A 21213-nucleotide genomic window follows, 5' to 3' on the forward strand; every position below is an offset into this window, starting at 1 on the left:
TGGTGCAGGCATTTGCGCGACTAGAGCGGACACGTCTCCCAGCGACCACGGCTTGTATTTATTAACACCTCGAGAAGACATGAATAACGGATACATTTTTCCCGGTTCCCCGTGAATCTCTGGGTCGCTGTTATCCCCGCATTCCCCGTTTTGCTCCTCCTGAGCCGAGGCAGAGCCTTTTTTTCCTCTCTCCCCCATGTCTGGTGATTCCCTGTATCTCAATTGTGTTTTCACCTGCTCATTCGCCCCGGCTAAATACTTTCCCTTATCCGCCTTATTTCTCCGCTGCACTTCTGAGCTGTCCCTACTCCCCGGAGTGCGTGAGTCCGTCCATTCTTTAAACCCCTCCCGATTTTGACGCGCTTCGAAAGGCCGGCTTTCCCCTGTTGCCCCGACAACCCCGCAGTGGTACACTTTCTTCAACTTCCAACTCTCCCCCCGTTATATTTAATACAGGATACAACCCAGCAGGTGCAGAAGCCGAATTCACACCGTTTATTTCAACATCGTATGCCGGTGGTCTTTCCTCATTACACCGTTCCTGGTTATTTCTCCCCACGGCTTTACTTTTTATCCAGTACGAAAACAATGCGGACCTCATGTCCTCCACATCCTCCATCTCTTTACGAAGTTTTCCTTTTTTCAACACACTCGCCTTCTCGCGCTTCGACTCAAGCTCCTTCTTTTCTTCTCTACAATCTCTCTCCTTCTCCCACAAAATCTGCGCCAGTGACAGCCTGTCTGCCAAACTAACGCCTTTCTTTTCTAACAACTTTCTCACTGCGTTCCGTGCGCTCCACAGCCTCATGCTTCTTTTTCCCGGTGGTTTCTCCACCCACCGCCACCAACAACAGCCTCAGCTGGTCGTTTATTATTTTCCATCGATACCCTGGCGCTGGCCCCCAGCCGCCGTCAACAGTTTCCCGATCATATTCATCTTCCATTCCAACAACAGTTCCCAGTTATATCGCTTGAACCCGCTCGGACAGCTGGTCACCTCAGTATGACACAGTAAATGTTCTCCGCAGCTCCAGCAAGCTTCCCCGTTTGTTCTGAGAACTTATGTTATACTTCCAGAATTCTTTTATTGTAACGAAGGTTTATTTTAACCCTTCGAAATCAATGCATTATAACGGAAGTTTATCTTAACCTTCCGAGAATCAATGTATTACAACGGAAGTTTATCTTAACCTTCCGAGAATCAATGTATTACACCGAAAGTTTATGTTAACCTCTCGGTCATCAATGTATTACACCGAAAGTTTATATTAACCTCTATGTTCTCAGTTTCCCCTCTTTTTTTTTTTTTTTCTTCACTCTCCTGCTTGCTTGCACCCACACACACACACAGACACACGAGCTGCACCCTCAGAGACTGCAGCCCAGGATTTAAGGAGCTTTTACTCCTAGGGACTCTAACCCTGGGATTCGGGGGTCCTCAAATCCCCAGGACTCCAACCTAGCTACTTCAGCCCTCGTCAGGGTCTGATGGGGTTGCCAAACCAAAGACCAGTTTTCGGGGGTCCTCAAATCCCCAGGACACTCACCTAGCGACTTCAGCCCTCGTCAGGGTCTGATGGGGTTGCCAAACCAAAGACCAGTTTTCGGGGGTCCTCAAATCCCCAGGACACTCACCTAGCGACTTCAGTCCTCGTCAGGAACTGATGGGGTGGCCAAACCAAAGACTAGGATTCAAAATCCTTTTATTTGTGTCAGATCATTGATCCCTTGGTACTCGCCGGTACCCACCAAACCCAATAGGATCCCTGATCCTTTCATTTGTGTCGGATAGAAGATCCCTTGGTACTCGCCGGTACCTACTAAACCCAATAGTACTCGCCGGCACTATTGTTGTGCACTTTTACCGGTTTCCTTAATATTAACTTTAGCGAATTGCTCATGTATCAATTTGGTTCCTTCACCACCAATCCACAGCGTACTCCTTATTTTAGATTAATCAATATGCAGAATTAGATGTAACAGGTTTCTGCTTACCTTGTTTTGAGGCCGGCCTGGGAGTACGCAGTGTTCAGCAGGTGAAAGCTCTTGGACCGAATTCCCCCCTGCAGGGAAACTCCTATCCCGGACGAGCCCCCAAAATTGTTAGGATATTCCTTATCCACCCGAGTTGGTTGACGAGAAGAATCCACTACAGGAAATTAGTTAAAAAGTTTAACATTTATTTAGAAGAGAAAAAGTTGTACATGAGCAATTCTCCACAGATATATCTGGAGACAATGAAATACGCATCGCAAGCAAATCCCTTCCAAAGTCCGCCTGCCTTCTGACACTGACCTGTTTTAATCCCTCTGGTGCCCTTGAACGTTGGTTCAACCCAGTTCATCCTTCTGTAACAAATGCCTTCCCCGAACAATGAGTGTCTGGTACTCTCTCCTGCACCCTTCGGCCTTGCTCTGAAAATGGGTTCAAACTGGTTCTCCCTTCGGTCGCAGGTGTGTTATCTCAGATAATATTTTATCTTCATTTTTCCTGTGCTCTCTCTTCCACCATTCACATTGTCTGCCTTATAAGGACCGATCCGGTCACGCCATCTGTCCTACAAGCGGACATCTATTCTACAAGCTAAAAAGTAAATACAAGAAGACACACACAGAGAACTCCACATCCCACATACCTCAAGATGCTGATATTTTATTTTCTCATTTGAAGGTGTGCATTGCTGCTGTCAAGTGACTGAGGAAAAGATCGATGAGGATTGGTGGTCGTCATCGATTTGTTGTTATTGATGAGAGCAAATTTGCCCACAAACGAAAGGTGGGCTATATATTTGTATGCATCTGTACAAATTTTAGATCAAGATTTTATAAGGAGTAATATTTTATACTTTATCTGTCAGTGCACGTGGGAAGGACACACGTTAAGATGTAATACAGTCCAAACCTTATTAAATATTGTGTTTTCTCATTTACTTTTAGTACCATCGTGGTCGATTTGGCAACACTTGGCGCCATGAACGGCAGTGGGTCTTTGGGATGTTGGAGGTCGACAGGAATTCCAGAAGACCCATTCTGAGACTCGTCAGGGATCGCAGAAGGAAGACACTTATAGGTCATATTAGACGCCATGTCAAACCCAGAACATCCATCCTCAGTGACGAATGGCGTGCCTACAAAGGGCAACTTGCCCAGTATGGGTATGATCATTATTCCGTCTGCCATAAAAACAACTTTGTGGACCGAGAGACTGGTGCTCATACTCAGCATATTAAGTGTGCATGGCAAAGCTACAAACTGGAAGTATGGCGCCACAGAGGGAATCGTACTCCTGAATCACTCAAGCTTCATCTTAAGATGATAGTGTGGCACCACTGGTTGGGTGTACGCCATTACAATGGTGTGTTGGGCAGACTTTTCCATGATGTGAAAAAACAAGTAAAAAATAAAATCTGACTCTCTACAATGTCTGCTGGTATTTATGCATCTATGTCGTGTCAGACTCATATGTTCTCTCCTGAGCAGATACTTGCTTGTGTGTTACAAAATGTCACTTTGGATAAAAATCACAACCAAATGTTTTGTGTTGGAATACATAAAGGAAACACTACCTCTTGACTTGTTTGTTGCTTTTGTTAAGGTATTTATATCATCTGACAGTGTAATAACACTTAATGACATTTTAACGAAACATTCAAATTGTTCCACTTTACTTGAATTCAAAGAAAACAGTTATGACACAATTATAAACTGGTTTGACTATGTAATAACATATAATGACATATTAATTGAAGAATCTAATTGTTCCACTTTACTTGAATTCAAAGAAAACAGTCGTGACACTGTTATAAAGTCATTTGGCAGTGTAGTTACACTTAACGACATCTTAAAGAAAGGGACAACATTTATGACACAGTTGTAATGGTTTTGTGACAGCGAGTGTCAAAACCATCGATATAGGACGGTTTAATGTCGCTCTAAGATATGAAACCAAACGTTTTTCTTAAGTTTGACAGTGAGGTCTGCTATGACATGTTTATGACAGGTTTTGTTGTCTTGGCTTATGTCAAGTGGTCTTAACAAGGACATCTCAAACAATGTCACCTTTGCATCAAAAGTGACACAACTTAACTTAACCGAATGACACTTAACGACAACTGTCATAAGTATTCATTGATATTTATGACAGCTGTCATGTCATGGTTATGACAATGTTATGTCAGCCTTATGAACACCCATTCAAGTAAAGTGTTACCCCGTAACTGCTTCAATTTTAGAAAAAGAAACTTCTGATTAACTTTGACACGTTTTAAAGGATTAGGAAAAAGATGAAATGCAGCTCACGGCCATACCTCTCTGGTTCCGCCCGATCTCGTCTGATCTCGGAAGCTAAGCAGAGCAGGGCCTGGTTAGTACCTGGATGGAAGACCGCCTGGGAATCCCAGGTGCTGTATGCTTTTTCACTTCTCTCTGAAAGCCGCCGAGCGCCGCAGATTGTACACCTACAAATTACAAAAAGTATATCACATTGTCGAAGAGATGCATGTTTAGTGTTGTTTTAACGTTGGATATATAAGGAACTTAGACAATATCATCAAAATTGATTCCGTTTCATGGTTGCTAAATTAGTGTTGATCAACATTTAACAATTGGCATACTTTTGTTTGTAATTTAGCCGTTGAAATACAGGTGCTAACCCAACATGTTAGAATTGCCAGTGAAGAAAAGTAAAGTTACCTTCAGGTTTTAGGAACTTCTCTTGCCAATCCTAAGAACTGCTTCAATTTTAGAAAAAGGAGCTCTTCTGATTATCTTTGACACGTTTTAAAGGATTAGGAAAAAGATAAAAAGCAGCTTACGGCCATACCTCTCTGGTTCCGCCCGATCTCGTCTGATCTCGGAAGCTAAGCAGAGCAGGGCCTGGTTAGTACCTGGATGGAAGACCGCCTGGGAATCCCAGGTGCCGTAAGCTTTTTCACTTCTCTCTGAAAGCTGCAGAGCGCCGCAGATTGTACACCTACAAATTACAAAAAGTATATCACATTGTTGAAGAGATGCATGTTTATTGTTGTTTTAACGTTGGATATGAAAGGCATTTAGACAATATTATCAAACATGATTCCGTTTCATGGTTGCTAAATTAGTGTTGATCAACATTTAACAATTGGCATACTTTTGTTTGTAATTTAGCCGTTGAAATACAGGTGCTAACCAAACATGTTAGATTTACCAGTGAAGAAAAGTAAAGTTCCCTTTAGGTTTTAGGAACCTCTCTTGCCAATGCTAAGAACTGCTTCAATTTTAGAAAAAGAAACTTCTGATGATCTTTGACACGTTTTAAAGGATTAGGAAAAAGATGAAAAGCAGCTTACGGCCATACCTCTCTGGTTCCGCCCGATCTCGTCTGATCTCGGAAGCTAAGCAGAGCAGGGCCTGGTTAGTACCTGGATGGAAGACCGCCTGGGAATCCCAGGTGCCGTAAGCTTTTTCACTTCTCTCTCTGAAAGCCGCCCAGCGCCGTAGCTTGTACACCTACACAATTGTAAAAAGTTGATCACATTGTAGAAGAGATGCAATAGGAAGAAGATGAAAGGTGGCTTACGTCCATACCATCGTCAGGCCATTTGAGGTGGCGGGGACTGCAATGGCCATCCACCGATTGGCTGGGACTCCTGGGCGGGTCTTCTCTAGTCCATCCAATTTTCGCCATAGGATGTCACAGCCTTCTTTGCATACCCTTATTTAACCCACACAAAGATGCCAACGGCAGGCGTGACATAATTCTTTGACGCATTATAAAGGATTAGGAAAAAGATAAAAAGCAGCTTACGGCCATACCTCTCTGGTTCCGCCCGATCTCGTCTGATCTCGGAAGCTAAGCAGAGCAGGGCCTGGTTAGTACCTGGATCGAAGACCGCCTGGGAATCCCAGGTGCCGTAAGCTTTTTCACTTCTCTCTGAAAGCTGCAGAGCGCCGCAGATTGTACACCTACAAATTACAAAAAGTATATCACATTGTTGAAGAGATGCATGTTTATTGTTGTTTTAACGTTGGATATGAAAGGCATTTAGACAATATTATCAAACATGATTCCGTTTCATGGTTGCTAAATTAGTGTTGATCAACATTTAACAATTGGCATACTTTTGTTTGTAATTTAGCCGTTGAAATACAGGTGCTAACCAAACATGTTAGATTTACCAGTGAAGAAAAGTAAAGTTCCCTTTAGGTTTTAGGAACCTCTCTTGCCAATGCTAAGAACTGCTTCAATTTTAGAAAAAGAAACTTCTGATTATCTTTGACACGTTTTAAAGGATTAGGAAAAAGATGAAAAGCAGCTTACGGCCATACCTCTCTGGTTCCGCCCGATCTCGTCTGATCTCGGAAGCTAAGCAGAGCAGGGCCTGGTTAGTACCTGGATGGAAGACCGCCTGGGAATCCCAGGTGCCGTAAGCTTTTTCACTTCTCTCTGAAAGCTGCAGAGCGCCGCAGATTGTACACCTACAAATTACAAAAAGTATATCACATTGTTGAAGAGATGCATGTTTATTGTTGTTTTAACGTTGGATATGAAAGGCATTTAGACAATATTATCAAACATGATTCCGTTTCATGGTTGCTAAATTAGTGTTGATCAACATTTAACAATTGGCATACTTTTGTTTGTAATTTAGCCGTTGAAATACAGGTGCTAACCAAACATGTTAGATTTACCAGTGAAGAAAAGTAAAGTTCCCTTTAGGTTTTAGGAACCTCTCTTGCCAATGCTAAGAACTGCTTCAATTTTAGAAAAAGAAACTTCTGATTATCTTTGACACGTTTTAAAGGATTAGGAAAAAGATGAAAAGCAGCTTACGGCCATACCTCTCTGGTTCCGCCCGATCTCGTCTGATCTCGGAAGCTAAGCAGAGCCGGGCCTGGTTAGTACCTGGATGGAAGACCGCCTGGGAATCCCAGGTGCCGTAAGCTTTTTCACTTCTCTCTCTGAAAGCCGCCCAGCGCCGTAGCTTGTACACCTACACAATTGTAAAAAGTTGATCACATTGTAGAAGAGATGCAATAGGAAGAAGATGAAAGGTGGCTTACGTCCATACCATCGTCAGGCCATTTGAGGTGGCGGGGACTGCAATGGCCATCCACCGATTGGCTGGGACTCCTGGGCGGGTCTTCTCTAGTCCATCCAATTTTCGCCATAGGATGTCACAGCCTTCTTTGCATACCCTTATTTAACCCACACAAAGATGCCAACGGCAGGCGTGACATAATTCTTTGACGCATTATAAAGGATTAGGAAAAAGATAAAAAGCAGCTTACGGCCATACCTCTCTGGTTCCGCCCGATCTCGTCTGATCTCGGAAGCTAAGCAGAGCAGGGCCTGGTTAGTACCTGGATGGAAGACCGCCTGGGAATCCCAGGTGCCGTAAGCTTTTTCACTTCTCTCTGAAAGCTGCAGAGCGCCGCAGATTGTACACCTACAAATTACAAAAAGTATATCACATTGTTGAAGAGATGCATGTTTATTGTTGTTTTAACGTTGGATATGAAAGGCATTTAGACAATATTATCAAACATGATTCCGTTTCATGGTTGCTAAATTAGTGTTGATCAACATTTAACAATTGGCATACTTTTGTTTGTAATTTAGCCGTTGAAATACAGGTGCTAACCAAACATGTTAGATTTACCAGTGAAGAAAAGTAAAGTTCCCTTTAGGTTTTAGGAACCTCTCTTGCCAATGCTAAGAACTGCTTCAATTTTAGAAAAAGAAACTTCTGATTATCTTTGACACGTTTTAAAGGATTAGGAAAAAGATGAAAAGCAGCTTACGGCCATACCTCTCTGGTTCCGCCCGATCTCGTCTGATCTCGGAAGCTAAGCAGAGCAGGGCCTGGTTAGTACCTGGATGGAAGACCGCCTGGGAATCCCAGGTGCCGTAAGCTTTTTCACTTCTCTCTGAAAGCTGCAGAGCGCCGCAGATTGTACACCTACAAATTACAAAAAGTATATCACATTGTTGAAGAGATGCATGTTTATTGTTGTTTTAACGTTGGATATGAAAGGCATTTAGACAATATTATCAAACATGATTCCGTTTCATGGTTGCTAAATTAGTGTTGATCAACATTTAACAATTGGCATACTTTTGTTTGTAATTTAGCCGTTGAAATACAGGTGCTAACCAAACATGTTAGATTTACCAGTGAAGAAAAGTAAAGTTCCCTTTAGGTTTTAGGAACCTCTCTTGCCAATGCTAAGAACTGCTTCAATTTTAGAAAAAGAAACTTCTGATTATCTTTGACACGTTTTAAAGGATTAGGAAAAAGATGAAAAGCAGCTTACGGCCATACCTCTCTGGTTCCGCCCGATCTCGTCTGATCTCGGAAGCTAAGCAGAGCCGGGCCTGGTTAGTACCTGGATGGAAGACCGCCTGGGAATCCCAGGTGCCGTAAGCTTTTTCACTTCTCTCTCTGAAAGCCGCCCAGCGCCGTAGCTTGTACACCTACACAATTGTAAAAAGTTGATCACATTGTAGAAGAGATGCAATAGGAAGAAGATGAAAGGTGGCTTACGTCCATACCATCGTCAGGCCATTTGAGGTGGCGGGGACTGCAATGGCCATCCACCGATTGGCTGGGACTCCTGGGCGGGTCTTCTCTAGTCCATCCAATTTTCGCCATAGGATGTCACAGCCTTCTTTGCATACCCTTATTTAACCCACACAAAGATGCCAACGGCAGGCGTGACATAATTTTTTGACGCATTATAAAGGATTAGGAAAAAGATAAAAAGCAGCTTACGGCCATACCTCTCTGGTTCCGCCCGATCTCGTCTGATCTCGGAAGCTAAGCAGAGCAGGGCCTGGTTAGTACCTGGATGGAAGACCGCCTGGGAATCCCAGGTGCCGTAAGCTTTTTCACTTCTCTCTGAAAGCTGCAGAGCGCCGCAGATTGTACACCTACAAATTACAAAAAGTATATCACATTGTTGAAGAGATGCATGTTTATTGTTGTTTTAACGTTGGATATGAAAGGCATTTAGACAATATTATCAAACATGATTCCGTTTCATGGTTGCTAAATTAGTGTTGATCAACATTTAACAATTGGCATACTTTTGTTTGTAATTTAGCCGTTGAAATACAGGTGCTAACCAAACATGTTAGATTTACCAGTGAAGAAAAGTAAAGTTCCCTTTAGGTTTTAGGAACCTCTCTTGCCAATGCTAAGAACTGCTTCAATTTTAGAAAAAGAAACTTCTGATTATCTTTGACACGTTTTAAAGGATTAGGAAAAAGATGAAAAGCAGCTTACGGCCATACCTCTCTGGTTCCGCCCGATCTCGTCTGATCTCGGAAGCTAAGCAGAGCAGGGCCTGGTTAGTACCTGGATGGAAGACCGCCTGGGAATCCCAGGTGCCGTAAGCTTTTTCACTTCTCTCTCTGAAAGCCGCCCAGCGCCGTATCTTGTACACCTACACAATTGTAAAAAGTTGATCACATTGTAGAAGAGATGCAATAGGAAGAAGATGAAAGGTGGCTTACGTCCATACCATCGTCAGGCCATTTGAGGTGGCGGGGACTGCAATGGCCATCCACCGATTGGCTGGGACTCCTGGGCGGGTCTTCTCTAGTCCATCCAATTTTCGCCATAGGATGTCACAGCCTTCTTTGCATACCCTTATTTAACCCACACAAAGATGCCAACGGCAGGCGTGACATAATTTTTTGACGCATTATAAAGGATTAGGAAAAAGATAAAAAGCAGCTTACGGCCATACCTCTCTGGTTCCGCCCGATCTCGTCTGATCTCGGAAGCTAAGCAGAGCAGGGCCTGGTTAGTACCTGGATGGAAGACCGCCTGGGAATCCCAGGTGCCGTAAGCTTTTTCACTTCTCTCTGAAAGCTGCAGAGCGCCGCAGATTGTACACCTACAAATTACAAAAAGTATATCACATTGTTGAAGAGATGCATGTTTATTGTTGTTTTAACGTTGGATATGAAAGGCATTTAGACAATATTATCAAACATGATTCCGTTTCATGGTTGCTAAATTAGTGTTGATCAACATTTAACAATTGGCATACTTTTGTTTGTAATTTAGCCGTTGAAATACAGGTGCTAACCAAACATGTTAGATTTACCAGTGAAGAAAAGTAAAGTTCCCTTTAGGTTTTAGGAACCTCTCTTGCCAATGCTAAGAACTGCTTCAATTTTAGAAAAAGAAACTTCTGATTATCTTTGACACGTTTTAAAGGATTAGGAAAAAGATGAAAAGCAGCTTACGGCCATACCTCTCTGGTTCCGCCCGATCTCGTCTGATCTCGGAAGCTAAGCAGAGCAGGGCCTGGTTAGTACCTGGATGGAAGACCGCCTGGGAATCCCAGGTGCCGTAAGCTTTTTCACTTCTCTCTCTGAAAGCCGCCCAGCGCCGTAGCTTGTACACCTACACAATTGTAAAAAGTTGATCACATTGTAGAAGAGATGCAATAGGAAGAAGATGAAAGGTGGCTTACGTCCATACCATCGTCAGGCCATTTGAGGTGGCGGGGACTGCAATGGCCATCCACCGATTGGCTGGGACTCCTGGGCGGGTCTTCTCTAGTCCATCCAATTTTCGCCATAGGATGTCACAGCCTTCTTTGCATACCCTTATTTAACCCACACAAAGATGCCAACGGCAGGCGTGACATAATTTTTTGACGCATTATAAAGGATTAGGAAAAAGATAAAAAGCAGCTTACGGCCATACCTCTCTGGTTCCGCCCGATCTCGTCTGATCTCGGAAGCTAAGCAGAGCAGGGCCTGGTTAGTACCTGGATGGAAGACCGCCTGGGAATCCCAGGTGCCGTAAGCTTTTTCACTTCTCTCTGAAAGCTGCAGAGCGCCGCAGATTGTACACCTACAAATTACAAAAAGTATATCACATTGTTGAAGAGATGCATGTTTATTGTTGTTTTAACGTTGGATATGAAAGGCATTTAGACAATATTATCAAACATGATTCCGTTTCATGGTTGCTAAATTAGTGTTGATCAACATTTAACAATTGGCATACTTTTGTTTGTAATTTAGCCGTTGAAATACAGGTGCTAACCAAACATGTTAGATTTACCAGTGAAGAAAAGTAAAGTTCCCTTTAGGTTTTAGGAACCTCTCTTGCCAATGCTAAGAACTGCTTCAATTTTAGAAAAAGAAACTTCTGATGATCTTTGACACGTTTTAAAGGATTAGGAAAAAGATGAAAAGCAGCTTACGGCCATACCTCTCTGGTTCCGCCCGATCTCGTCTGATCTCGGAAGCTAAGCAGAGCAGGGCCTGGTTAGTACCTGGATGGAAGACCGCCTGGGAATCCCAGGTGCCGTAAGCTTTTTCACTTCTCTCTCTGAAAGCCGCCCAGCGCCGTAGCTTGTACACCTACACAATTGTAAAAAGTTGATCACATTGTAGAAGAGATGCAATAGGAAGAAGATGAAAGGTGGCTTACGTCCATACCATCGTCAGGCCATTTGAGGTGGCGGGGACTGCAATGGCCATCCACCGATTGGCTGGGACTCCTGGGCGGGTCTTCTCTAGTCCATCCAATTTTCGCCATAGGATGTCACAGCCTTCTTTGCATACCCTTATTTAACCCACACAAAGATGCCAACGGCAGGCGTGACATAATTCTTTGACGCATTATAAAGGATTAGGAAAAAGATAAAAAGCAGCTTACGGCCATACCTCTCTGGTTCCGCCCGATCTCGTCTGATCTCGGAAGCTAAGCAGAGCAGGGCCTGGTTAGTACCTGGATCGAAGACCGCCTGGGAATCCCAGGTGCCGTAAGCTTTTTCACTTCTCTCTGAAAGCTGCAGAGCGCCGCAGATTGTACACCTACAAATTACAAAAAGTATATCACATTGTTGAAGAGATGCATGTTTATTGTTGTTTTAACGTTGGATATGAAAGGCATTTAGACAATATTATCAAACATGATTCCGTTTCATGGTTGCTAAATTAGTGTTGATCAACATTTAACAATTGGCATACTTTTGTTTGTAATTTAGCCGTTGAAATACAGGTGCTAACCAAACATGTTAGATTTACCAGTGAAGAAAAGTAAAGTTCCCTTTAGGTTTTAGGAACCTCTCTTGCCAATGCTAAGAACTGCTTCAATTTTAGAAAAAGAAACTTCTGATTATCTTTGACACGTTTTAAAGGATTAGGAAAAAGATGAAAAGCAGCTTACGGCCATACCTCTCTGGTTCCGCCCGATCTCGTCTGATCTCGGAAGCTAAGCAGAGCAGGGCCTGGTTAGTACCTGGATGGAAGACCGCCTGGGAATCCCAGGTGCCGTAAGCTTTTTCACTTCTCTCTGAAAGCTGCAGAGCGCCGCAGATTGTACACCTACAAATTACAAAAAGTATATCACATTGTTGAAGAGATGCATGTTTATTGTTGTTTTAACGTTGGATATGAAAGGCATTTAGACAATATTATCAAACATGATTCCGTTTCATGGTTGCTAAATTAGTGTTGATCAACATTTAACAATTGGCATACTTTTGTTTGTAATTTAGCCGTTGAAATACAGGTGCTAACCAAACATGTTAGATTTACCAGTGAAGAAAAGTAAAGTTCCCTTTAGGTTTTAGGAACCTCTCTTGCCAATGCTAAGAACTGCTTCAATTTTAGAAAAAGAAACTTCTGATTATCTTTGACACGTTTTAAAGGATTAGGAAAAAGATGAAAAGCAGCTTACGGCCATACCTCTCTGGTTCCGCCCGATCTCGTCTGATCTCGGAAGCTAAGCAGAGCCGGGCCTGGTTAGTACCTGGATGGAAGACCGCCTGGGAATCCCAGGTGCCGTAAGCTTTTTCACTTCTCTCTCTGAAAGCCGCCCAGCGCCGTAGCTTGTACACCTACACAATTGTAAAAAGTTGATCACATTGTAGAAGAGATGCAATAGGAAGAAGATGAAAGGTGGCTTACGTCCATACCATCGTCAGGCCATTTGAGGTGGCGGGGACTGCAATGGCCATCCACCGATTGGCTGGGACTCCTGGGCGGGTCTTCTCTAGTCCATCCAATTTTCGCCATAGGATGTCACAGCCTTCTTTGCATACCCTTATTTAACCCACACAAAGATGCCAACGGCAGGCGTGACATAATTCTTTGACGCATTATAAAGGATTAGGAAAAAGATAAAAAGCAGCTTACGGCCATACCTCTCTGGTTCCGCCCGATCTCGTCTGATCTCGGAAGCTAAGCAGAGCAGGGCCTGGTTAGTACCTGGATGGAAGACCGCCTGGGAATCCCAGGTGCCGTAAGCTTTTTCACTTCTCTCTGAAAGCTGCAGAGCGCCGCAGATTGTACACCTACAAATTACAAAAAGTATATCACATTGTTGAAGAGATGCATGTTTATTGTTGTTTTAACGTTGGATATGAAAGGCATTTAGACAATATTATCAAACATGATTCCGTTTCATGGTTGCTAAATTAGTGTTGATCAACATTTAACAATTGGCATACTTTTGTTTGTAATTTAGCCGTTGAAATACAGGTGCTAACCAAACATGTTAGATTTACCAGTGAAGAAAAGTAAAGTTCCCTTTAGGTTTTAGGAACCTCTCTTGCCAATGCTAAGAACTGCTTCAATTTTAGAAAAAGAAACTTCTGATTATCTTTGACACGTTTTAAAGGATTAGGAAAAAGATGAAAAGCAGCTTACGGCCATACCTCTCTGGTTCCGCCCGATCTCGTCTGATCTCGGAAGCTAAGCAGAGCAGGGCCTGGTTAGTACCTGGATGGAAGACCGCCTGGGAATCCCAGGTGCCGTAAGCTTTTTCACTTCTCTCTGAAAGCTGCAGAGCGCCGCAGATTGTACACCTACAAATTACAAAAAGTATATCACATTGTTGAAGAGATGCATGTTTATTGTTGTTTTAACGTTGGATATGAAAGGCATTTAGACAATATTATCAAACATGATTCCGTTTCATGGTTGCTAAATTAGTGTTGATCAACATTTAACAATTGGCATACTTTTGTTTGTAATTTAGCCGTTGAAATACAGGTGCTAACCAAACATGTTAGATTTACCAGTGAAGAAAAGTAAAGTTCCCTTTAGGTTTTAGGAACCTCTCTTGCCAATGCTAAGAACTGCTTCAATTTTAGAAAAAGAAACTTTTGATTATCTTTGACACGTTTTAAAGGATTAGGAAAAAGATGAAAAGCAGCTTACGGCCATACCTCTCTGGTTCCGCCCGATCTCGTCTGATCTCGGAAGCTAAGCAGAGCCGGGCCTGGTTAGTACCTGGATGGAAGACCGCCTGGGAATCCCAGGTGCCGTAAGCTTTTTCACTTCTCTCTCTGAAAGCCGCCCAGCGCCGTAGCTTGTACACCTACACAATTGTAAAAAGTTGATCACATTGTAGAAGAGATGCAATAGGAAGAAGATGAAAGGTGGCTTACGTCCATACCATCGTCAGGCCATTTGAGGTGGCGGGGACTGCAATGGCCATCCACCGATTGGCTGGGACTCCTGGGCGGGTCTTCTCTAGTCCATCCAATTTTCGCCATAGGATGTCACAGCCTTCTTTGCATACCCTTATTTAACCCACACAAAGATGCCAACGGCAGGCGTGACATAATTTTTTGACGCATTATAAAGGATTAGGAAAAAGATAAAAAGCAGCTTACGGCCATACCTCTCTGGTTCCGCCCGATCTCGTCTGATCTCGGAAGCTAAGCAGAGCAGGGCCTGGTTAGTACCTGGATGGAAGACCGCCTGGGAATCCCAGGTGCCGTAAGCTTTTTCACTTCTCTCTGAAAGCTGCAGAGCGCCGCAGATTGTACACCTACAAATTACAAAAAGTATATCACATTGTTGAAGAGATGCATGTTTATTGTTGTTTTAACGTTGGATATGAAAGGCATTTAGACAATATTATCAAACATGATTCCGTTTCATGGTTGCTAAATTAGTGTTGATCAACATTTAACAATTGGCATACTTTTGTTTGTAATTTAGCCGTTGAAATACAGGTGCTAACCAAACATGTTAGATTTACCAGTGAAGAAAAGTAAAGTTCCCTTTAGGTTTTAGGAACCTCTCTTGCCAATGCTAAGAACTGCTTCAATTTTAGAAAAAGAAACTTCTGATTATCTTTGACACGTTTTAAAGGATTAGGAAAAAGATGAAAAGCAGCTTACGGCCATACCTCTCTGGTTCCGCCCGATCTCGTCTGATCTCGGAAGCTAAGCAGAGCAGGGCCTGGTTAGTACCTGGATGGAAGACCGCCTGGGAATCCCAGGTGCCGTAAGCTTTTTCACTTCTCTCTCTGAAAGCCGCCCAGCGCCGTATCTTGTACACCTACACAATTGTAAAAAGTTGATCACATTGTAGAAGAGATGCAATAGGAAGAAGATGAAAGGTGGCTTACGTCCATACCATCGTCAGGCCATTTGAGGTGGCGGGGACTGCAATGGCCATCCACCGATTGGCTGGGACTCCTGGGCGGGTCTTCTCTAGTCCATCCAATTTTCGCCATAGGATGTCACAGCCTTCTTTGCATACCCTTATTTAACCCACACAAAGATGCCAACGGCAGGCGTGACATAATTTTTTGACGCATTATAAAGGATTAGGAAAAAGATAAAAAGCAGCTTACGGCCATACCTCTCTGGTTCCGCCCGATCTCGTCTGATCTCGGAAGCTAAGCAGAGCAGGGCCTGGTTAGTACCTGGATGGAAGACCGCCTGGGAATCCCAGGTGCCGTAAGCTTTTTCACTTCTCTCTGAAAGCTGCAGAGCGCCGCAGATTGTACACCTACAAATTACAAAAAGTATATCACATTGTTGAAGAGATGCATGTTTATTGTTGTTTTAACGTTGGATATGAAAGGCATTTAGACAATATTATCAAACATGATTCCGTTTCATGGTTGCTAAATTAGTGTTGATCAACATTTAACAATTGGCATACTTTTGTTTGTAATTTAGCCGTTGAAATACAGGTGCTAACCAAACATGTTAGATTTACCAGTGAAGAAAAGTAAAGTTCCCTTTAGGTTTTAGGAACCTCTCTTGCCAATGCTAAGAACTGCTTCAATTTTAGAAAAAGAAACTTCTGATTATCTTTGACACGTTTTAAAGGATTAGGAAAAAGATGAAAAGCAGCTTACGGCCATACCTCTCTGGTTCCGCCCGATCTCGTCTGATCTCGGAAGCTAAGCAGAGCAGGGCCTGGTTAGTACCTGGATGGAAGACCGCCTGGGAATCCCAGGTGCCGTAAGCTTTTTCACTTCTCTCTCTGAAAGCCGCCCAGCGCCGTAGCTTGTACACCTACACAATTGTAAAAAGTTGATCACATTGTAGAAGAGATGCAATAGGAAGAAGATGAAAGGTGGCTTACGTCCATACCATCGTCAGGCCATTTGAGGTGGCGGGGACTGCAATGGCCATCCACCGATTGGCTGGGACTCCTGGGCGGGTCTTCTCTAGTCCATCCAATTTTCGCCATAGGATGTCACAGCCTTCTTTGCATACCCTTATTTAACCCACACAAAGATGCCAACGGCAGGCGTGACATAATTTTTTGACGCATTATAAAGGATTAGGAAAAAGATAAAAAGCAGCTTACGGCCATACCTCTCTGGTTCCGCCCGATCTCGTCTGATCTCGGAAGCTAAGCAGAGCAGGGCCTGGTTAGTACCTGGATGGAAGACCGCCTGGGAATCCCAGGTGCCGTAAGCTTTTTCACTTCTCTCTGAAAGCTGCAGAGCGCCGCAGATTGTACACCTACAAATTACAAAAAGTATATCACATTGTTGAAGAGATGCATGTTTATTGTTGTTTTAACGTTGGATATGAAAGGCATTTAGACAATATTATCAAACATGATTCCGTTTCATGGTTGCTAAATTAGTGTTGATCAACATTTAACAATTGGCATACTTTTGTTTGTAATTTAGCCGTTGAAATACAGGTGCTAACCAAACATGTTAGATTTACCAGTGAAGAAAAGTAAAGTTCCCTTTAGGTTTTAGGAACCTCTCTTGCCAATGCTAAGAACTGCTTCAATTTTAGAAAAAGAAACTTCTGATGATCTTTGACACGTTTTAAAGGATTAGGAAAAAGATGAAAAGCAGCTTACGGCCATACCTCTCTGGTTCCGCCCGATCTCGTCTGATCTCGGAAGCTAAGCAGAGCAGGGCCTGGTTAGTACCTGGATGGAAGACCGCCTGGGAATCCCAGGTGCCGTAAGCTTTTTCACTTCTCTCTCTGAAAGCCGCCCAGCGCCGTAGCTTGTACACCTACACAATTGTAAAAAGTTGATCACATTGTAGAAGAGATGCAATAGGAAGAAGATGAAAGGTGGCTTACGTCCATACCATCGTCAGGCCATTTGAGGTGGCGGGGACTGCAATGGCCATCCACCGATTGGCTGGGACTCCTGGGCGGGTCTTCTCTAGTCCATCCAATTTTCGCCATAGGATGTCACAGCCTTCTTTGCATACCCTTATTTAACCCACACAAAGATGCCAACGGCAGGCGTGACATAATTCTTTGACGCATTATAAAGGATTAGGAAAAAGATAAAAAGCAGCTTACGGCCATACCTCTCTGGTTCCGCCCGATCTCGTCTGATCTCGGAAGCTAAGCAGAGCAGGGCCTGGTTAGTACCTGGATCGAAGACCGCCTGGGAATCCCAGGTGCCGTAAGCTTTTTCACTTCTCTCTGAAAGCTGCAGAGCGCCGCAGATTGTACACCTACAAATTACAAAAAGTATATCACATTGTTGAAGAGATGCATGTTTATTGTTGTTTTAACGTTGGATATGAAAGGCATTTAGACAATATTATCAAACATGATTCCGTTTCATGGTTGCTAAATTAGTGTTGATCAACATTTAACAATTGGCATACTTTTGTTTGTAATTTAGCCGTTGAAATACAGGTGCTAACCAAACATGTTAGATTTACCAGTGAAGAAAAGTAAAGTTCCCTTTAGGTTTTAGGAACCTCTCTTGCCAATGCTAAGAACTGCTTCAATTTTAGAAAAAGAAACTTCTGATTATCTTTGACACGTTTTAAAGGATTAGGAAAAAGATGAAAAGCAGCTTACGGCCATACCTCTCTGGTTCCGCCCGATCTCGTCTGATCTCGGAAGCTAAGCAGAGCAGGGCCTGGTTAGTACCTGGATGGAAGACCGCCTGGGAATCCCAGGTGCCGTAAGCTTTTTCACTTCTCTCTGAAAGCTGCAGAGCGCCGCAGATTGTACACCTACAAATTACAAAAAGTATATCACATTGTTGAAGAGATGCATGTTTATTGTTGTTTTAACGTTGGATATGAAAGGCATTTAGACAATATTATCAAACATGATTCCGTTTCATGGTTGCTAAATTAGTGTTGATCAACATTTAACAATTGGCATACTTTTGTTTGTAATTTAGCCGTTGAAATACAGGTGCTAACCAAACATGTTAGATTTACCAGTGAAGAAAAGTAAAGTTCCCTTTAGGTTTTAGGAACCTCTCTTGCCAATGCTAAGAACTGCTTCAATTTTAGAAAAAGAAACTTCTGATTATCTTTGACACGTTTTAAAGGATTAGGAAAAAGATGAAAAGCAGCTTACGGCCATACCTCTCTGGTTCCGCCCGATCTCGTCTGATCTCGGAAGCTAAGCAGAGCCGGGCCTGGTTAGTACCTGGATGGAAGACCGCCTGGGAATCCCAGGTGCCGTAAGCTTTTTCACTTCTCTCTCTGAAAGCCGCCCAGCGCCGTAGCTTGTACACCTACACAATTGTAAAAAGTTGATCACATTGTAGAAGAGATGCAATAGGAAGAAGATGAAAGGTGGCTTACGTCCATACCATCGTCAGGCCATTTGAGGTGGCGGGGACTGCAATGGCCATCCACCGATTGGCTGGGACTCCTGGGCGGGTCTTCTCTAGTCCATCCAATTTTCGCCATAGGATGTCACAGCCTTCTTTGCATACCCTTATTTAACCCACACAAAGATGCCAACGGCAGGCGTGACATAATTTTTTGACGCATTATAAAGGATTAGGAAAAAGATAAAAAGCAGCTTACGGCCATACCTCTCTGGTTCCGCCCGATCTCGTCTGATCTCGGAAGCTAAGCAGAGCAGGGCCTGGTTAGTACCTGGATGGAAGACCGCCTGGGAATCCCAGGTGCCGTAAGCTTTTTCACTTCTCTCTCCGAAAGCTGCAGAGCGCCGCAGATTGTACACCTACAAATTACAAAAAGTATATCACATTGTTGAAGAGATGCATGTTTATTGTTGTTTTAACGTTGGATATGAAAGGCATTTAGACAATATTATCAAACATGATTCCGTTTCATGGTTGCTAAATTAGTGTTGATCAACATTTAACAATTGGCATACTTTTGTTTGTAATTTAGCCGTTGAAATACAGGTGCTAACCAAACATGTTAGATTTACCAGTGAAGAAAAGTAAAGTTCCCTTTAGGTTTTAGGAACCTCTCTTGCCAATGCTAAGAACTGCTTCAATTTTAGAAAAAGAAACTTCTGATTATCTTTGACACGTTTTAAAGGATTAGGAAAAAGATGAAAAGCAGCTTACGGCCATACCTCTCTGGTTCCGCCCGATCTCGTCTGATCTCGGAAGCTAAGCAGAGCAGGGCCTGGTTAGTACCTGGATGGAAGACCGCCTGGGAATCCCAGGTGCCGTAAGCTTTTTCACTTCTCTCTCTGAAAGCCGCCCAGCGCCGTATCTTGTACACCTACACAATTGTAAAAAGTTGATCACATTGTAGAAGAGATGCAATAGGAAGAAGATGAAAGGTGGCTTACGTCCATACCATCGTCAGGCCATTTGAGGTGGCGGGGACTGCAATGGCCATCCACCGATTGGCTGGGACTCCTGGGCGGGTCTTCTCTAGTCCATCCAATTTTCGCCATAGGATGTCACAGCCTTCTTTGCATACCCTTATTTAACCCACACAAAGATGCCAACGGCAGGCGTGACATAATTTTTTGACGCATTATAAAGGATTAGGAAAAAGATAAAAAGCAGCTTACGGCCATACCTCTCTGGTTCCGCCCGATCTCGTCTGATCTCGGAAGCTAAGCAGAGCAGGGCCTGGTTAGTACCTGGATGGAAGACCGCCTGGGAATCCCAGGTGCCGTAAGCTTTTTCACTTCTCTCTGAAAGCTGCAGAGCGCCGCAGATTGTACACCTACAAATTACAAAAAGTATATCACATTGTTGAAGAGATGCATGTTTATTGTTGTTTTAACGTTGGATATGAAAGGCATTTAGACAATATTATCAAACATGATTCCGTTTCATGGTTGCTAAATTAGTGTTGATCAACATTTAACAATTGGCATACTTTTGTTTGTAATTTAGCCGTTGAAATACAGGTGCTAACCAAACATGTTAGATTTACCAGTGAAGAAAAGTAAAGTTCCCTTTAGGTTTTAGGAACCTCTCTTGCCAATGCTAAGAACTGCTTCAATTTTAGAAAAAGAAACTTCTGATTATCTTTGACACGTTTTAAAGGATTAGGAAAAAGATGAAAAGCAGCTTACGGCCATACCTCTCTGGTTCCGCCCGATCTCGTCTGATCTCGGAAGCTAAGCAGAGCAGGGCCTGGTTAGTACCTGGATGGAAGACCGCCTGGGAATCCCAGGTGCCGTAAGCTTTTTCACTTCTCTCTCTGAAAGCCGCCCAGCGCCGTAGCTTGTACACCTACACAATTGTAAAAAGTTGATCACATTGTAGAAGAGATGCAATAGGAAGAAGATGAAAGGTGGCTTACGTCCATACCATCGTCAGGCCATTTGAGGTGGCGGGGACTGCAATGGCCATCCACCGATTGGCTGGGACTCCTGGGCGGGTCTTCTCTAGTCCATCCAATTTTCGCCATAGGATGTCACAGCCTTCTTTGCATACCCTTATTTAACCCACACAAAGATGCCAACGGCAGGCGTGACATAATTTTTTGACGCATTATAAAGGATTAGGAAAAAGATAAAAAGCAGCTTACGGCCATACCTCTCTGGTTCCGCCCGATCTCGTCTGATCTCGGAAGCTAAGCAGAGCAGGGCCTGGTTAGTACCTGGATGGAAGACCGCCTGGGAATCCCAGGTGCCGTAAGCTTTTTCACTTCTCTCTGAAAGCTGCAGAGCGCCGCAGATTGTACACCTACAAATTACAAAAAGTATATCACATTGTTGAAGAGATGCATGTTTATTGTTGTTTTAACGTTGGATATGAAAGGCATTT

The 21213-nt window shown here is 43.3% G+C and overlaps 35 non-coding genes across 35 annotated transcripts; all 35 read left to right on the forward strand.

Moving 5' to 3' along the window:
• Positions 1-4292: 4292 nt before the first annotated feature.
• Positions 4293-4411, forward strand: LOC134123121 (5S ribosomal RNA). The gene has a single exon (XR_009954630.1). It is a non-coding gene; the product is annotated as a 5S ribosomal RNA (ribosomal RNA).
• Positions 4412-4807: 396 nt separating this feature from the next.
• Positions 4808-4926, forward strand: LOC134123456 (5S ribosomal RNA). The gene has a single exon (XR_009954942.1). It is a non-coding gene; the product is annotated as a 5S ribosomal RNA (ribosomal RNA).
• Positions 4927-5320: 394 nt separating this feature from the next.
• LOC134123457 (5S ribosomal RNA) lies at positions 5321-5439 on the forward strand. The gene has a single exon (XR_009954943.1). It is a non-coding gene; the product is annotated as a 5S ribosomal RNA (ribosomal RNA).
• Positions 5440-5778: 339 nt separating this feature from the next.
• LOC134123108 (5S ribosomal RNA) lies at positions 5779-5897 on the forward strand. Its single transcript, XR_009954617.1, has one exon. It is a non-coding gene; the product is annotated as a 5S ribosomal RNA (ribosomal RNA).
• A 394-nt stretch (positions 5898-6291) lies between these two features.
• LOC134123458 (5S ribosomal RNA) lies at positions 6292-6410 on the forward strand. The gene has a single exon (XR_009954944.1). It is a non-coding gene; the product is annotated as a 5S ribosomal RNA (ribosomal RNA).
• A 394-nt stretch (positions 6411-6804) lies between these two features.
• Positions 6805-6923, forward strand: LOC134122978 (5S ribosomal RNA). The gene has a single exon (XR_009954488.1). It is a non-coding gene; the product is annotated as a 5S ribosomal RNA (ribosomal RNA).
• Positions 6924-7262: 339 nt separating this feature from the next.
• Positions 7263-7381, forward strand: LOC134123459 (5S ribosomal RNA). The gene has a single exon (XR_009954945.1). It is a non-coding gene; the product is annotated as a 5S ribosomal RNA (ribosomal RNA).
• A 394-nt stretch (positions 7382-7775) lies between these two features.
• Positions 7776-7894, forward strand: LOC134123460 (5S ribosomal RNA). The gene has a single exon (XR_009954946.1). It is a non-coding gene; the product is annotated as a 5S ribosomal RNA (ribosomal RNA).
• A 394-nt stretch (positions 7895-8288) lies between these two features.
• Positions 8289-8407, forward strand: LOC134122979 (5S ribosomal RNA). The gene has a single exon (XR_009954489.1). It is a non-coding gene; the product is annotated as a 5S ribosomal RNA (ribosomal RNA).
• A 339-nt stretch (positions 8408-8746) lies between these two features.
• Positions 8747-8865, forward strand: LOC134123461 (5S ribosomal RNA). Its single transcript, XR_009954947.1, has one exon. It is a non-coding gene; the product is annotated as a 5S ribosomal RNA (ribosomal RNA).
• A 394-nt stretch (positions 8866-9259) lies between these two features.
• On the forward strand, positions 9260-9378 carry LOC134123462 (5S ribosomal RNA). The gene has a single exon (XR_009954948.1). It is a non-coding gene; the product is annotated as a 5S ribosomal RNA (ribosomal RNA).
• Positions 9379-9717: 339 nt separating this feature from the next.
• On the forward strand, positions 9718-9836 carry LOC134123463 (5S ribosomal RNA). Its single transcript, XR_009954949.1, has one exon. It is a non-coding gene; the product is annotated as a 5S ribosomal RNA (ribosomal RNA).
• Positions 9837-10230: 394 nt separating this feature from the next.
• LOC134123464 (5S ribosomal RNA) lies at positions 10231-10349 on the forward strand. The gene has a single exon (XR_009954950.1). It is a non-coding gene; the product is annotated as a 5S ribosomal RNA (ribosomal RNA).
• A 339-nt stretch (positions 10350-10688) lies between these two features.
• On the forward strand, positions 10689-10807 carry LOC134123466 (5S ribosomal RNA). Its single transcript, XR_009954952.1, has one exon. It is a non-coding gene; the product is annotated as a 5S ribosomal RNA (ribosomal RNA).
• A 394-nt stretch (positions 10808-11201) lies between these two features.
• Positions 11202-11320, forward strand: LOC134123467 (5S ribosomal RNA). The gene has a single exon (XR_009954953.1). It is a non-coding gene; the product is annotated as a 5S ribosomal RNA (ribosomal RNA).
• A 339-nt stretch (positions 11321-11659) lies between these two features.
• LOC134123109 (5S ribosomal RNA) lies at positions 11660-11778 on the forward strand. Its single transcript, XR_009954618.1, has one exon. It is a non-coding gene; the product is annotated as a 5S ribosomal RNA (ribosomal RNA).
• A 394-nt stretch (positions 11779-12172) lies between these two features.
• LOC134123468 (5S ribosomal RNA) lies at positions 12173-12291 on the forward strand. Its single transcript, XR_009954954.1, has one exon. It is a non-coding gene; the product is annotated as a 5S ribosomal RNA (ribosomal RNA).
• Positions 12292-12685: 394 nt separating this feature from the next.
• LOC134122980 (5S ribosomal RNA) lies at positions 12686-12804 on the forward strand. Its single transcript, XR_009954490.1, has one exon. It is a non-coding gene; the product is annotated as a 5S ribosomal RNA (ribosomal RNA).
• A 339-nt stretch (positions 12805-13143) lies between these two features.
• Positions 13144-13262, forward strand: LOC134123469 (5S ribosomal RNA). Its single transcript, XR_009954955.1, has one exon. It is a non-coding gene; the product is annotated as a 5S ribosomal RNA (ribosomal RNA).
• Positions 13263-13656: 394 nt separating this feature from the next.
• Positions 13657-13775, forward strand: LOC134123470 (5S ribosomal RNA). Its single transcript, XR_009954956.1, has one exon. It is a non-coding gene; the product is annotated as a 5S ribosomal RNA (ribosomal RNA).
• Positions 13776-14169: 394 nt separating this feature from the next.
• LOC134122981 (5S ribosomal RNA) lies at positions 14170-14288 on the forward strand. Its single transcript, XR_009954491.1, has one exon. It is a non-coding gene; the product is annotated as a 5S ribosomal RNA (ribosomal RNA).
• A 339-nt stretch (positions 14289-14627) lies between these two features.
• LOC134123471 (5S ribosomal RNA) lies at positions 14628-14746 on the forward strand. The gene has a single exon (XR_009954957.1). It is a non-coding gene; the product is annotated as a 5S ribosomal RNA (ribosomal RNA).
• A 394-nt stretch (positions 14747-15140) lies between these two features.
• LOC134123472 (5S ribosomal RNA) lies at positions 15141-15259 on the forward strand. Its single transcript, XR_009954958.1, has one exon. It is a non-coding gene; the product is annotated as a 5S ribosomal RNA (ribosomal RNA).
• A 339-nt stretch (positions 15260-15598) lies between these two features.
• Positions 15599-15717, forward strand: LOC134123473 (5S ribosomal RNA). Its single transcript, XR_009954959.1, has one exon. It is a non-coding gene; the product is annotated as a 5S ribosomal RNA (ribosomal RNA).
• Positions 15718-16111: 394 nt separating this feature from the next.
• Positions 16112-16230, forward strand: LOC134123474 (5S ribosomal RNA). Its single transcript, XR_009954960.1, has one exon. It is a non-coding gene; the product is annotated as a 5S ribosomal RNA (ribosomal RNA).
• A 339-nt stretch (positions 16231-16569) lies between these two features.
• Positions 16570-16688, forward strand: LOC134123475 (5S ribosomal RNA). Its single transcript, XR_009954961.1, has one exon. It is a non-coding gene; the product is annotated as a 5S ribosomal RNA (ribosomal RNA).
• A 394-nt stretch (positions 16689-17082) lies between these two features.
• LOC134123477 (5S ribosomal RNA) lies at positions 17083-17201 on the forward strand. Its single transcript, XR_009954963.1, has one exon. It is a non-coding gene; the product is annotated as a 5S ribosomal RNA (ribosomal RNA).
• Positions 17202-17540: 339 nt separating this feature from the next.
• Positions 17541-17659, forward strand: LOC134123110 (5S ribosomal RNA). Its single transcript, XR_009954619.1, has one exon. It is a non-coding gene; the product is annotated as a 5S ribosomal RNA (ribosomal RNA).
• A 394-nt stretch (positions 17660-18053) lies between these two features.
• On the forward strand, positions 18054-18172 carry LOC134123478 (5S ribosomal RNA). The gene has a single exon (XR_009954964.1). It is a non-coding gene; the product is annotated as a 5S ribosomal RNA (ribosomal RNA).
• A 394-nt stretch (positions 18173-18566) lies between these two features.
• On the forward strand, positions 18567-18685 carry LOC134122982 (5S ribosomal RNA). The gene has a single exon (XR_009954492.1). It is a non-coding gene; the product is annotated as a 5S ribosomal RNA (ribosomal RNA).
• Positions 18686-19024: 339 nt separating this feature from the next.
• LOC134123479 (5S ribosomal RNA) lies at positions 19025-19143 on the forward strand. Its single transcript, XR_009954965.1, has one exon. It is a non-coding gene; the product is annotated as a 5S ribosomal RNA (ribosomal RNA).
• A 396-nt stretch (positions 19144-19539) lies between these two features.
• On the forward strand, positions 19540-19658 carry LOC134123480 (5S ribosomal RNA). Its single transcript, XR_009954966.1, has one exon. It is a non-coding gene; the product is annotated as a 5S ribosomal RNA (ribosomal RNA).
• Positions 19659-19997: 339 nt separating this feature from the next.
• LOC134123481 (5S ribosomal RNA) lies at positions 19998-20116 on the forward strand. The gene has a single exon (XR_009954967.1). It is a non-coding gene; the product is annotated as a 5S ribosomal RNA (ribosomal RNA).
• A 394-nt stretch (positions 20117-20510) lies between these two features.
• LOC134123482 (5S ribosomal RNA) lies at positions 20511-20629 on the forward strand. Its single transcript, XR_009954968.1, has one exon. It is a non-coding gene; the product is annotated as a 5S ribosomal RNA (ribosomal RNA).
• Positions 20630-20968: 339 nt separating this feature from the next.
• On the forward strand, positions 20969-21087 carry LOC134123483 (5S ribosomal RNA). The gene has a single exon (XR_009954969.1). It is a non-coding gene; the product is annotated as a 5S ribosomal RNA (ribosomal RNA).
• Positions 21088-21213: the final 126 nt, after the last annotated feature.

This window comes from Pungitius pungitius, unplaced genomic scaffold, assembly GCF_949316345.1.
Source record: "Pungitius pungitius unplaced genomic scaffold, fPunPun2.1 scaffold_31, whole genome shotgun sequence".
Taxonomy (NCBI): Eukaryota; Metazoa; Chordata; class Actinopteri; order Perciformes; family Gasterosteidae; genus Pungitius; species Pungitius pungitius.